This window comes from Delphinus delphis, chromosome 17 (genome assembly GCF_949987515.2).
Source record: "Delphinus delphis chromosome 17, mDelDel1.2, whole genome shotgun sequence".
NCBI classification, from domain to species: Eukaryota; Metazoa; Chordata; class Mammalia; order Artiodactyla; family Delphinidae; genus Delphinus; species Delphinus delphis.
Genome location: NC_082699.1, coordinates 68590599 through 68605446, shown reverse-complemented (window position 1 = coordinate 68605446; position 14848 = coordinate 68590599). Strand labels below are relative to the sequence as shown.

General features: G+C 42.8%; 1 long non-coding RNA gene across 1 annotated transcript in view; it reads right to left on the bottom strand.

Moving 5' to 3' along the window:
• The window catches only part of LOC132413272 (uncharacterized), a 395067-nt gene that overhangs the window by 14611 nt on the left and 365608 nt on the right, over positions 1-14848 (bottom strand). The window contains exons 8-12 of the long non-coding RNA XR_009516664.2: positions 8811-8976; positions 8326-8434; positions 5903-6039; positions 4615-5523; positions 3417-3474 (exon numbers count right to left, since the gene is read on the bottom strand). This is a non-coding gene — a long non-coding RNA (uncharacterized lncRNA). The remainder of the gene's footprint in view (positions 1-3416; positions 3475-4614; positions 5524-5902; positions 6040-8325; positions 8435-8810; positions 8977-14848) is intronic.

The following is a 14848-nucleotide window of genomic DNA, read 5'->3' as shown; positions in this document are numbered from 1 at the left end:
GTGCATGCCCTTGAGAAAATCATTAAATCTCTCTAAGGCTTGGGTTTTCCATCTGTTATATGGAGATAACACTACTACTACTTCAAAAGATAGCTCTAGAATTAAATTAACACAGATAAAGAACATGGTACAACATGTGGGACAATGAAAGCATGCAATAAATATTAGCCATTAATATCATTATTATTATTACTGGATCCCCAAAAGATGGTCATTTGGCCTACTTTTTGAAAATCAACTTTATTGGGGAAAAGTATGCATGCAATAAAATGTACCCCTGTTAAGTACATGGTACAGTTTGGTGAGTTTTAGCAAATTTATACATTCATGCTATCACCATCACTATCACGATATAAAACGTGTCCATGACACTAGAAAGTTCCTTTCTAACCGTTTAAAGTCCATCTGTCCCAGCCCCAGTCCCAGGCAACCGCTAGTCTGCTTTCCACTAATTTGGGATGTCATTATAAATGATTGTTTCCTGTTCTAGACTTTTATGTAAATGGAATACTGGTATATGTGTTTTGTGTCTGAATTCCTCTCCTCAACGTATGTTGAGATTCTTTCATGTTGTCGAGAATATCAATAGTTTATTCTTTTTTATCGTGAGTAATATTTACCATTGCACGGGTATATTACCATTTCTTTATCCATTCACTTGTTAACAGGCAGTCGGCTTGTTGTTCCATTTGGGGGCTATAATGAATAAAGCCGCCCTGAACATTTGTGTACAAGTCTTTTTGTGGACACATGTTTTAATTTCTCTTGGATAAATATCTAGGAATAGGATGGCTGATTGATGATATGTGAGTGTTGATCTTTATAAGAAATTGTCAAAGACCCCTTCAAAGTGATGATAGTATTTCATGTTTTCACCAGCAAGGCGCAATAACTCCAGTTGCTCACATCCTCACTGATACTTGATATGGTCAGTCTTTTTAATCCCAGCCACTTTAATAAGTACATTGGTAACTTATTATGGTTTAAGTTTGCATTTCTCTGATGACAAATTAGGTAGTGTATCTTTTCTGATATTTATTTGCCATCATTATATCTTTTGTGAAGTGTCGGTTCAAAACTTCTACCCATGGAGAGAAAAGGGCAGGTACTTTATAATTATTATTGAGTTGTAAGAGTTCTTTATATATTCTCGCTATATATAGTTCTTTATATATATTCATATATATATGGCAAAGGGCTTTTGTTTGATTTTTTATATATATTTTACTTTTATATATATTTATTTTTATGTATATTTATTTTATATATATTTTATTATATAATGTATGCCATATATATATATATAAAGAGAAAAGAATATTTTTCTCCAATCTGTACATCCAGCCTATTTTAAACATACTTAGGAAATGTCATTCTCCTCCAAGACAATTCTGAAGTTTCATGGCTCTATGTATTAGGAATCTTGGGCTTATGTAGAAAAAAGACCATTTCTTTATAGCAAGGATTGACAGACTACAGGCAAGGGCCAAACCTGGCCCACAGCTTGTTTTTGTGAATAAAGTTTTATTGAAACACAGCTATACTCATTCGTTTACATATTGACCGTGTCTGCTTTTGTGCTACAAAGGCAGGTTGAATAGTTGCAACAGAGACCACAGGGCTTTAAAGCCTAAAGTATTTGCTATCAGTCCCTTTACTGAAAAAGCTGGTCAACTGTTATTTTATAGCATTGGCCTGTTTGTTCTAATGCAGCTTTTGGATAACAGAAAAGAAATCTGTCACCTCCTTCAAGGATTTAAGACAACTTTTCTGTCTCCCCTTCTTTTCTTCAGGCTTAATAAATATCTCTCACCTTTTCCCAAAATAGGTTTTCAAGCACCAACATCATCTTTGCCTTCCTTCAGCTTGTCAGTTCCTATTAAATTGCCAACCCCAAAGCTATCATAGTCTTCCTTGTGATCAAATCATTACAGGAAATGGGAAAACCATCTACTCCTTTAACTTGGACTACACAGGTTTTTAACAACCTCAACCTATGGCTTCAATTAGAAATGTGGTCAGTTATAACCCCAAGTGTTATTCTACTGAGAGAGATCTCCCCCAAGATTCTTTACTCATTCGCCCATCAGTTCATTCAACAGACATGTGGAAGTGACTCTTGTGTTCCATGCATTGTATAAATGGTTATTTAAATCCAGATGCAAGATGCTGGATTCATACCTGTTCAATTCTATGAACTATGACTCGCATTCCAGCATGTCATCTATGGCGTGGGCTATTGTTAAGATTATCTGTTATTCTGCAACAAACTGCTCTAAATGCAATGTGTAAATAAAACGGTAACAATTTACATAGTTCATGAATATGCAATTTGGACCAAACTCAACAGAGAAGGCTCATCTCTGTTCTATGTGGCATCGAGTAGGGTCCTCAGGCACCTCTCTCTCCACGTGGTCTCTCCAGCATGGCCAGGGTAGCCATCCAAAAGCCATGTCCTAAGAGACAGCCAGATTGAAGCTGCATCACTGTTTCTAGCCTAGTGTTATAAATGACTTAAGGTCGCTTCTCTCACATTTTATTTGTCAAGGTGGCCATAAATTCCTGCCCCATTTCAAGCCAGAGGGAGAACTAGACTTCACCTCTTGATGGCATGTGAAAGAAGATGTAGACAGGTCTTAAAACTGCCACAGCTACCATCACTCTAATTGGAATGATGGTTCTCAAACCGGGGCCATAAGGAGCTCTGAGAGTCCACGAACTGAATTGAGTTTCTCCACTGTAAGGACAGAACGTTAACATCTATTCTCCTAACCATCCCTCTCAAGAAGTAAATATTTATTTCTGTGGATCTGCGTCCACTTAGGAGGCTCAGAAGCAAAAAAACAAAGCATTCCACTGGCCTGTGTAAAACAGGCTCTTTCAAGTTACTTTTCTCCAGTCTGGAATCTGTGGCCTGGAGCTCAGCCTCAGGAAGACGACCTTGATGTCTTTATGATTAAATTCAAAGAGGAGAATAAATGTTCCTGCTCTCCTTGGGCCTCTGAAAGATGCCGTGAAATTTTGCTGATGTAACTGGATAAAGGAGCTCTTTATAATACATAAATTTTGCCAGCATTGTCTCCTTAGACATCTTTTCAGGCTGGCAGAGAGGTAATGCATCCTGAGTGCATTTAAAGTGAACTGGGCTTTTCTATTTTTAACTAGCATTATTTTTTTAAATGTTAAATATGAATCCTATTACATTACTCAAGGAAAGGTGGATGGAAGTTTGAAATAGACCCCAGAATTGTTCACTTAGAAGCAGTGAGCGTGCTAAGGAGTACAGGCACGTGAATTTTGAAATTAATATCCCAGCTCCAATGACATCAGTATGAAACCTGAGGAAATCATGTAACCTCTTTGTGCCTCGGTTTCCCCACTTGTCAAGTAGGAAGAAGCCAATGATAAGTACTCACCAATGTTCCAAGTGACTTTCAATAAATGTGGAGGGCAGAAATGCTTCGGGATTAACTTCTACCCTCCGGGCCCCAACAAGGAAAAAGAAAGTGCAAATTAGAGCAAACGTGGGACTTAGAACTAAAAATTCTGCTTCCAAATAGCTTTATGTAACCTCTCTGAGCCTCTGTTTCCTCATCTATAAACTGCAGGTGGCCATCCTTGTAAGGCCCATATCCCAAGGCTACTGGGCTAATCAGATGAGATAATGCATGCAAAAGAGCACCATAAACCGTAATAGCCTCTGCATCCGCATCTGCCAATGGCAGTGTTAGAAAACAAAAAAAAAAAGATGCGCGAGTTGATCAGGTTCTAAGGTAATAATATTGAGAAAGTGGGAAGAAAGGGCAGGAGGTGGAACTCAGCTGAGCTCTCGCCTTTTGGTCTGAAGCGATAAAACAAAATATCTGGAGCATGCAGTGATGTGATTACTGGACATGTATTCTACGAGACAGCAGAAAGGGGAGAGGAGGAAGGGTAGGGCTAACTCGCTCGGATGGAGGACCAGCTCTATCCATACCAGGCAATGGTATGAATCCCGTTGCCTGGTTCGGATCCTGAATACAGCACTTCTAAGCTGCAAGACCTTGGCAAGATAATTAAACATTCTGTGGGGCTTCCTTGGTGGCGCAGTGGTTGAGAGTCCGCCTGCCGATGCAGGGGACGCGGGTTCGTGCCCCGGTCCGGGAGGATCCCACGTGCCGCGGAGCGGCTGGGCCAGTGAGCCATGGCCGCTGAGCCTGCGCGTCCGGAGCCTGTGCTCTGCAACGGGAGGGGCCGCAGCAGTGAGAGGCCCGTGTGCCGCAAAAAAAAAAAAAAAACATTCTGTGCCTCAGTGTTTTCATCTGCAGAATTGGGTTAATAATTGTGCCCCTCCATGGAGTTGTCGTGAAGATTATATTAGTTACTGCAAGTGCTTAGAACTTGAGTGCTTCCGATGAATACTCAGTATATGTTATATTTATTCATTCATTTATTCCACTCAATTAACACATATCTATTGAGTGTTCAACCTGTGCCAATCCCTGTTTTAGGAACTGGGCATATAGTCATGAGTAAAACAAAATGCCTGCCCTCAAGTAGCTTGGAGTGTGTTCTAGAGCATTTCCAGAAAGACAACAGATGAATTCTTATACAGGATGTCAATTCAGGGCTCACCTGGCAGTCCAGTGGTTAAGACTTCACCTTCCAATGCAGGGAGTTCGGGTTTGATCCCTGGTCGGGGAGCTAAGATCCCACATGCCTCGCGACCAAAAAAACCAAAACATAAAACAGAAGCAATATTGTAATAAATTCCATAAAGACTTTAAAAATGGTCCAATCAAAAAAATCTTTAAAAAAATGTATGTCAGTTCATGATAAATACGATGGATAAAAGTAAGATGGGGTACAGGGGATATGAGATTAAGGGGTTGCAATTTCAGGTAGAGTGGCCAAGGAGACTTCCTTGATCTCTGATATATTGAACATGTAGGCACAGGTACGGTGGGCTGCCCAGATACACCTCAGGATGTAGGCACTCATCCCGCCTACTACCAGGACCTCTAGCTGCTGCTCCAAGACTCAGTCAAAGAGAGCTTTCATCCCAGACCATTTCTCAGAAGGCAGCCTGCATCTGTGACCGGCCAACATGGAAGTACAAAAGCCTAACCATTTGTCCTCAGCTGGGACAACTCTGAAGGGCCATCGCAGCTCCCTGTGGGGTTGCTGGACATCTCCATTGAAACTGCATCATGGTACAGCTTCTCCCTCTGCCCAGTCTAGCATCCCTCCCCATGTTGTCGTTGTTTCTGAGCTCACTCCCCAGTTAGCCTCCTCCACACAACCCTCAGAGACCTAGACTCTCTTTCCCAGGAAATCTGACCTATGACGAAAGCTAAGTAACTCGTACAATATCTTTCAGCGTGAAGCGGTAGAGCAAGGATTTACCCCGGGGCTGCCTGCCTCTGTGGTTTGGGGCCTCTCCTGTTGTTATCAGCAGTGGTGCACATTCCATTCTGTTCCAGCCAGTGAGGCAGCAGGAAACTTGGAATTTCTGAGCAACCCAGAGCACGAGGGTGGGTGTAGCTGTGGATAAGAAAAGGAGAGGAGGTGTTAATTTCAAGAGCAGAAGACATTAAATTGAAACCCAATGACGATGAAAATGCACCAACACATTTTGAAAAGAAACTTGTGATATTTTAGAATTTGACTCATTTTTTGCTATAGATTCCTAGTGCTTTTGTAATAGGTGTACAATGGTTTAGTTTATATATTTGAAAAATAAACCTCTTTCCAACTAAGTTCTAGCTTTAGTTTGGTTTTCTATCAAGTCTGTTTTCATACATTTTAGAATGCCATTTATATCTTGGGATAAAGTTACTTTGGGGAGCCCCCAAATGTGAACTTCCTCCTAATCTCAACGACGTATTTATTTTTATATCTGGATGCCTTGAAGGATACCTGCCTTTGGTTCAGCCTGCATCCCAGACACAACAGGTCCAGAAGCTGGCCATATGGTAAGTAGACATCCCAGACTGGGAAAAGGAACATAGAAATTCTTCAGGTGTTGGAAAAGTCTTCCTGAAGCAGTGTCACAAGCCACTGGAGAGGAATGTAGCAGACGAAAGAAAATTAGTCACTGTAGTAAAATCTTATGGAGAACAAAAACCAATAAAAACATCCAGGACCTGAGGAAAAGAACTAATTCCAAATTTACATAATTTTTTATAAGTTCTTTGGACCCACGCTAGACGTATGTTTGCAAACTGCATTCTCACAATACCTCTATACGGAAGGGGATATTAAATTTACCTTAAGGTTGTGTAAACTGAGATTCATGGCAGGTAAGTGACTTCCCAAAGTTTATACTTGTGAGTTGAGAGTGAGTATTTCAACTCTGACTGGCCAACTCCCAGTGCCATGCCCAAAAGCAGGAATTCGTTTTTATGATGGTTGGAAATACAACTCAGGGAAAAAAAATTCCAGTTCTTTCATTGTCCTACTCTTTCCTGCCCTGAGATGCAACATTGTAACCCTTGTTAAACTCGAGCCAGGCAAGTGGATTCACCCTCTCTGGAGGTACAGTTGTTCCCTTTATCTGTGGATTTACTTTCTTCGGTTTCAGTTATCCATGGCTAACCTTGATCCAGAAATATTAAATGAAAAATTACAGAAATAAACAATCGATATGTAAATTTTGTGCCATTCTGAGTAGCTTAATGAAATCTCGTGCCATTCCACTCCATCCTGCCTGGGATCCCCAGCCATCACCATCATCTGCTCCTGGCATCCAATCATCAACATCGACACAGTTCAATGATCCAGGATCACCCGAAACAGATGATCCTCCTTCTGAAGTATCATCAGAAGGTCGACAGGGGGCTTCCCTGGTAGCGCAGTGGTTGGGAGTCCGCCTGCCGATGCAGGGGACATGGGTTCATGCCCCGGTCCGGGAGGATCCCACGTGCCGCGGAGCGGCTGGGCCCGTGAGCCATGGCCGCTGAGCCTGCGCGTCCGGAGCCTGTGCTCCGCAACGGGAGAGGCCACAGCAGTGAGAGGCCCGCGTACCGCCAAAAAATTATAATAATAAAGAAGGTCAACAGTATCCTAACACTATGTCATAATGCCCACATCATTCACCTCACTTCTCATCAAAGGCATTTTATCATCTCACAACATCACAAGAAGAAGGGTGAGTACCGTACAATAAGCTACTTTGAGAGAGAGAAAGAGGCCACATTTCCATAACTTTTATTATGGTTCTATTTTATTATTTGTTGTTGTTGTTAATCCCTTACTGTGCCTAATTGAGGAATTAAACTTTATCATAGGTATGTGTATAAAGGAAAAAACATGGTATGGTTCAGTACTATCTGTGGTTTCAGGGCAGCCACTGGGTTTCCTGGAATGTTATCCCCCGTGGATAAGGGCCAACTACTGTATTTGTAAAGACTAAAATCTCTTTTGCTCTCCCAGAATCTTTTAGACCTCCACTGTGGCATTAACATCAGTGGATGAACTCTGCATTAGCAGAGCTGACACAGAAAATGTTACAAAAATTTTAGTTGCGCACCCACCTTTAGACAAGTTCCAGCCTCCCCTAGAGCCAATGAGAAGAATGATACATTGGTTCTTAGAAATGATTAAAAGAGAGGCCTAATGATATCTCTACTAATGACTCTGAATTTTACTTATGCAGTGTTGGCTTCTTTCCATTTCAGAATCTTGGATGAATGTCTAAACCCTGGTAATGCCTCAGAGCAAATGTTACCTAATCTCGAACTGAAGTTTATAAGAATTCAATGGAATCCTATCTGGCAGAGTATGAATTATTTTTATCTTCTGTTTTCCTTGAGTAGTGTGTCCTTGAACACTTAATCTCTCCAAGCCTCAGCTTCCTCATCTGCTAAATGGGGAGATCAATGGTCGTTCACTTATTATGCAGGGCTAATGAGAGCAACAAATGATCCCTTTGGTCTCATACTGGGTGTCGACCGCTTAATGGAAACAAATTCTAATCATGTTCCCTCCCCACTTCCCCATGCTCAGCAGCCTTTGGGAGTTGCCAGTTGCCCAGAGCAACCACTTGAGCTTGGTCCTCCAGACTTTTCACGAGCTGGCTTCTACCCCCTGCCTCTCTAGGCTCCACAGCACAACCTTCCTTCTCACCACAGTCAAAGATGCCATTCCTGAGACCCTTTACCAACTTTCACTTTGCATTGCTCTGTCCAGTCAGCTTCCTCTCTCTGAAAACCCCTTGCCCTTTCCTCTGTCTGCCTGGTGAAGTCAAGTTCATAATTGAAAACCCTACTCTCAAATGTTCCCCTAGAGAAACTTTCCCTGCCCCTCCCTGGCAAAGCCCTGAGCTCTATGGAACTTTGTCCATACCACCAGCCACGACCAAAAGTGTTCTGGCCATACTCAAGGTTACCCCCTGGGATTAGCAGAATCACGATCCAGGTCTCTTGGCTCCCCTGCTCTCTTTCCACAGATGCTTCTGTGAAAAAAAATACAAAATTATTCTAGGAATTGTGGGAGACTCTGATGAATGCCCAAGACACTTATTCCATGTTTTACAGAGCTAATCTACCCAGTCATTCTAATAAAATTGTAGAAACGCAATTGACCAGATCCTATGACTCACCCACCGCTGGCTCTGGCTCCCTCAGATAAGGCAAAGAGAGCTGGGTACGGAGCTTATCCACATAATAAACCAGAACAAAAATGAACTCAGGGGCTGTAATTCCATCAAGGGTCTCTGATAGTGACAGAAACCCCCAAAGCAGGTTTCTGTGATCACAGGAAAGACCACCTCAGTGAAATCATTAGTCCCTGCCCTATTTGGCTTTGATTCTGACAGTGACAAGACTCACCAGATAAGTCCATTGGCTGCAGTAACAGATTGGGTTTGGGCAGCAAAGCTGTCCACAAATGAAGGATTCACTTTACGTCAATGAAAGCACATGAATCTCCGTTTAGTGGCGCCTTGAGTCCACAACCTCGAAATAGAATTGCATCTCCTCCAACCAGAAAACCTTCCTGTATGCAAAAATTGAAATACATCAGGATGCATATAAGTCACAGGGAGAGAGCTTTGGCTGTTACATCCAACTAGCCATAAATTCTCATCAGGTATGGGATGCCAAGAGAATCTGTAGGCAAAGAGAAAGTGGGAACAAAGTGATGACTCTGCCTTAGAATAATAACATGGAGTCTTTTGCATAACATTGTACAACAATTATCTTGATAGATCCTCACAAAATCCATCAACGTAGGTGAGTAAGCAGCACAATTGTCCTCATTTCACACATAAGAAAAATGAGGCTCAAAGATTCTGAATGAATTTCCCAAAGTCACGCAGAGGAGAGGCTCAGGGCTAGAAACAGTCCCCAGTCTGACCCTTTTCCACTCCACTAAACAGCTTTCTACCCAGGGGCTTTCATGCACCATCAAATAGAGAAAATCAGAACCACTGAGCTTCTATAAAAGAAAATGGAAAGTACTACATTCCAAAGGAAACTGGTTGTTTCTGAAGCTATCAGGTGATAATATTTTGTATTATTAATAATAAATCCGGACTAGGTTTTCTTATCCAGACTTTTGGTCTTCACTCTCCATGGAATGTGTTTTACTAGGAAGAGAATAAAATGTATCTGGAAATGCATGGGATTTGGCATCAGACATGGATCCAAACACCAGCTCTGCTATTGACTAGCTGTGTGACTGAGGACACGCTAATTGCTTTGAATCTGAATTTCCTTATCATGAAAATAGGGATGATAATAGATTCATCAGAGAAAAAGGGTAGGAGGTAAACAAAACAGCACGTGAAAAGTGCTCAACAGGGTGTACCTGGCACATAGTAAGTCCTCAAAAATGTCTGAATCTGGAGAAACAAACTCCTTCACCACATCACATCTGCTAATGATGAACAGAGCACTCACAAGCTCTTTTAAAGAGTGGCTTCAGGCAGTGCGGCCCCACCAGGGCACTGCTCTTTGCTCAGCATCTCACATTTTGTGAAGCAGGGGCACGTTCACGATTAGGGAATCAAATCATTGTCTTCAGATCTCTGTCATTGGGCGAGGAATTAAATCAGCCTTTTTATCCACCAGCAAAAGGGCAAGTCTTTCTTTTCTTTATTAATGGAGTTGCTGACTTATTAGTTCACATGGAACATGTCCTAAGCATCTGAAATAAACCCCAATACTGGGAAAGTGCTAGATGCCAGTTAAAATTTTGTGAGCACTGCTAAGTGCCAGTCTCTCTGTAAAGCACTTCCAGCCACATTGGCACATTTGAGCCTTGCAAGCATCCCTACAAGCAGATTCTCTCCATTTTACAAGTTAGGAAGTGGAGGCTCAGAGTCGCCCAAGGTCACACAGTACCTACAGTAGCTGAGCCAGGGTTCCACTTCTAATGTTCTTCCCCTTTCCTTTAGGACAAGGGGCTCACTGCCGTACGGCTGCCAAGTCTCCATCAAAGTCAGCATCCAACAAAAAGTACCAAGAGTGAGCAGGGACAGATGAGAGTGAGAGAGGCCCCCATCACTGACTCACGACCAGGGGGAATCCGTGTCAGACCTTCATGCCCTCTGCCTCTTTACTTGTGAAATGGAACAGTACCTCACTTGGTTTAGATTTAAGTCAGTCTCAAATTACTAAGTGGCCTGATTCATTTCAGAATTTCGCCTGTGTAGTATGTTTCCCAGAAAGCCATTTGGAAGACTAGCCTTTCTTTAGGTTTGCTTTTTATTATTTTACTAAGAGAAAAATCTTCGTTGTTTTCACATTCACCCAAAATTTATGAAGTGAATGCTATGTGCCCGGCATTCTAACTAGGTTCTGGGGATAGAGAAGCCAACCAGAGAGACTCCATCTCTGCCCTCACGGAGCTGAGAGTCTACCGGGAAAGACTGGACTACTAACCACCCAACTGTAAAAGTGATTATATAATCAAAATTCTGATGACTGTCCCACAGGAGTTTAGAATGCAATGAGTGCTATCAAGGGACATACCACAATCTCGGGGTCAAAGAGGGCTTCCTGAGAAAACGATGCTTCAAGGGAAAGCAGAATGATGAGTACAAGTTGGCCAACTGAATGAGGGTAGTGATACTCCAGGCAAAGGAAACAGCATTGCAAAGTCATAGAGCCAAGAAGGAGCAGCTCTTCTTTGAGGAACTGAAAGGAGACCAGAGTGACTAAAGCACAGAGACCCAAAATGGAAGGAAAGGATATGAAAACCGGGCCAACAGAGGGACGGCATTGCTTTCAAAAGCACTCATCGGTAATGGCTTTAGTCATTGTGAACATACATACTCGGCCCCACGCACATGCTCTTGAATATAGCTGATATTTACAGATGTTAGACCTAAACAAACGAAGGGTTCAAATGATGAACTTTTTTTCTCCCTCTATTCCTCTTCCACCTTCTATTCTTCTTGATCATGATCCTACTTTCTAAGTGTGGTAGGAAACATAGAGACAACGAATTTCCTAAGAAACTGTAGGTGTTCAAAGGGTACAAAGTTCCAGTTATGAGATGAATAAGTTCTTAGGATGTAATATGCAGTGTGATGACTATAGTTAACAATACTGTGTTGCTTACTTGGAAGTTGGAAGAGAGTAGATCTTGAAAGTTCTCACCACGCACACCAAAAAAGGTAACGATTTGAGGTAATCTTATTGTAGTAATCACTTCACAATATACACACAGAGTGAGTCATCGCGTTGTGCACCTTAAACTTACACAATGTTATATGTCAATTGCATCTCGATAAAGCTGAAAAAGAAAACAAAATTCAAAAACAGTGAAAAAAATCTGTTTTGCACAGCCTCACGGATGTCTCTAAGGGAACACGGTATAACCTTGAGCAAAAGCAATACATTTCAGGGATTTTTTCCTTTCTTCTGCAAAACTGGAGCGTTCAAACATCTCCGAGCACTTACAGGATTAAAGGGGGTGATATACAGAAATCTACTGAGTGCAGTGACCGGCACAAATAGCTATGTACTGAAGCCCCCTTCTTTCCTACCCACGTGAGGTAGGAAACAGGAAAGGTGCGTTGGTTACGTGGGACTAACTGCCGTAACAAAGAAATTCTATGCACAATGGCTCAAACATGAGAGGAATTTACTTTCTGTTCACTCATGTCTAAAATGGGTGTTCCTGGCAGATGGCCAGATCTCTTCTGCACACAGTCCAGGGACCTTCATTCCCTCTCAAGTCTCCATCAGGTTCTTCTGCCTCAAGTTGGCAGAAAGGATAAAATGTGAAGGAATACTGCCCACACATCATTCAGGCTTGACTATCAGGGCCCTGTTGCATGGCCACACCTAACCGTAGGAAATCAAGACCCGCAGGATACCTGGGGGAGGAGAGGGAACGGGCGTAAGTGACTGGCCAGTCGTCTTGGCCACCCCACCAAGATGAGAGGGAGCTCTTTGTTACTAGCCTAAGTAAATTAGCGCACCTACAAGTAGGTACTACACACCTCCTTCCTGCAGCACTTCCTTGAAGGCTGGGGCAGCTGTGGCAATAGCAGTGAGTAGCGCCATTATGTTCCTCCCAACCTGGAGGCTCCTGAGAGCGTATTAGCAGCCTGGCTTCTCCCTCTCCTTATCTCCACAAGCACCCCGTCATCGGATTTGTTTGCTTTTCTCTCCTAAAATATGTGAAAATCCTTCCTTTTCCTGTGATTACCTCCACTGCCCTTTATCTTTACTCCCCTGATTCATGGCAACAGTTTCCTTACTTCATCTCTAGCCAGACTGGCTCCCGTCCATCTCATCGACTTCGGACTCCAGTCCACCCTCCTAGCCGGGGCCACCAAATGCAGTTGACACTGGCCTGCTTTAATCCTATTTGGCACATCGAAGTTTGCAGGATAACGTCCAAAGCCTCTAACCTGACAGCTGACAGGAAGCGGCCCTGCCTCCTATATAGCCTAATCCTTCTCTGAGTCCAGCCTTGTACCTACCTGTCCAGCACATTCTGTATGGTGTCCTGCGTACAGCCACCAGGCTGTTTCTCTCCTCCAAGGCCTCTTTGCTCCTGTTAACCTTCTACTGGTATGCATGTATTTAAAGTCCATCCCAGGCATCCCTAACTCCTGGAATCCCCCTGTGACCTTCACCTTGCTCCTCTGTGTTCTCAAGATACCCTTTGTATATATTTCTTGCTGAACTATCACTGTAGTGATAATGTTTATTGGTATTTCATCCACCCATCCCGCTATCCCTGAAACTCCAAGCAAGTCAACAATTTTGAGAGCCTTGAATGTCATTCTAAGGGCTTGGAAGTTAACCCTGGAATGTAAGAGGAATTGCTGAGGATTTTTGATAAAGGGAGCAATACAATATAATCAATATTTTAAGATAAATCTAGGGGGAGACCACAGGTAGATTATGGGAAGGACTAAATGGATGCAGGACTACTTGTATGGAAGGGAGAAGACCAATTCAACCAGATGTTATCTGTGTGACCTTGAGCACACCACCTCTCAGAGTCTTGTTTTATTTATGAACAAAGAGGAAATAATAAATCATGCCGAACCGTCTCACCAGGTCAATGTGAGGTCACTGCGGAATAATGTATACTAAAGTGCTTTATAAAGTCCAGTGAAATTATTAAGGCTAGTGGTTAAAATCCAAATAAATCCAAAGTGAGACATGCCTACCATGTCTTCAGTGTCGAATAGAGTCCCTTCTTGAAGTCAGATGCGTCCCCGGACTGCCCAGTATTCCCCTGTGCAATGCGAGGCTAAAATTATCCCTACTTGCCTGTCGCCCGTGAGCTGACCTCCAGTACCTGAAGGGTTGTCAGGCGAAAGAACGGGATTAACTCCATAGAGCTGTGTGACGGTTTCCAGGAGACAAATACTGACTCAACCTAAGGAAAACCTTTCTAACTGTCAGAGCCGCCCAAAGGCTGCCTGGGGCTGGGAGTGCAAGTGGGCCGTGAAACCCTTGAAATTAGAGATGATGAAAACAAAGCTGGGAGACCATGGAGGCAGAGTCCACACATCAGTGAGGTTTGGACTGGTCGGCTTCTAAATGTCCTTCCAATTCTAAAACCTCATTGTCTGCTGCCCCTGGGGACGCCTCTATAACTATGTGTGTTGCTCACATTGTCAGTTTATGACATGAGACAGTTGACTTAGAGTTTTCTCTCCTCCACTAGACTAGGGTCATCCAAGAGGCAAGGACTGAGCCTCCTCTAACTTGAGATTCTCAGTGCCCGCAGCAGCTTCCGGAGCACAGTAAACCCTCAGTAAGTGCTGGTGGAATGACTGGATGGATGAAGGAATTATGCTGGGGGTGTTGGGATGATGTCTTTAAGTTCCGGCTAAGATGAGTATTTCATAGTGAGGCTCGTGTGTGATGATGTTGGTCTAGATTGATACTTTCCAACTTGGAGTCTTTCAACTCCCAGAAGTCCTATTTTCAGTATTAAGAAAAAAGCTAATAAAAGTCTGGTGTTTGTCCATGTTACAGAGTGCCCCAAATTCGAAACCACCCAGTTTCTCTGCATTTAGCTGGGAATTTATCGACTTGGTGTGGTCACTCTTTATCTCCTATAGCAAACCATCACACCGGAACTTCAGACGTATCATCTCATTTAATCGTTTTGTGAAACCTGTATGTTAGGGCATGCTGTCTGTAGCTTATAGACAAGAAGATAGGAGCTCAGAAGGGTTTTGTGACTTGCTCAGTAATGGAGGTTTAGAGCGTCAGAGGCAGAATTTCGACCCAGTTCTGCCTGGCCTCTAAACTCACGCTCTCCCCACGTAATACTCGGCTTCGTTTCAGAGAAGGAGGCTTCTCTGATGTGTGTGTCTTTCACTGAGATGCTTCAGATGGGGGTCAGTCTTGGCCATTAGCATTTCCTTCCCTTTGGTGAGAACAAT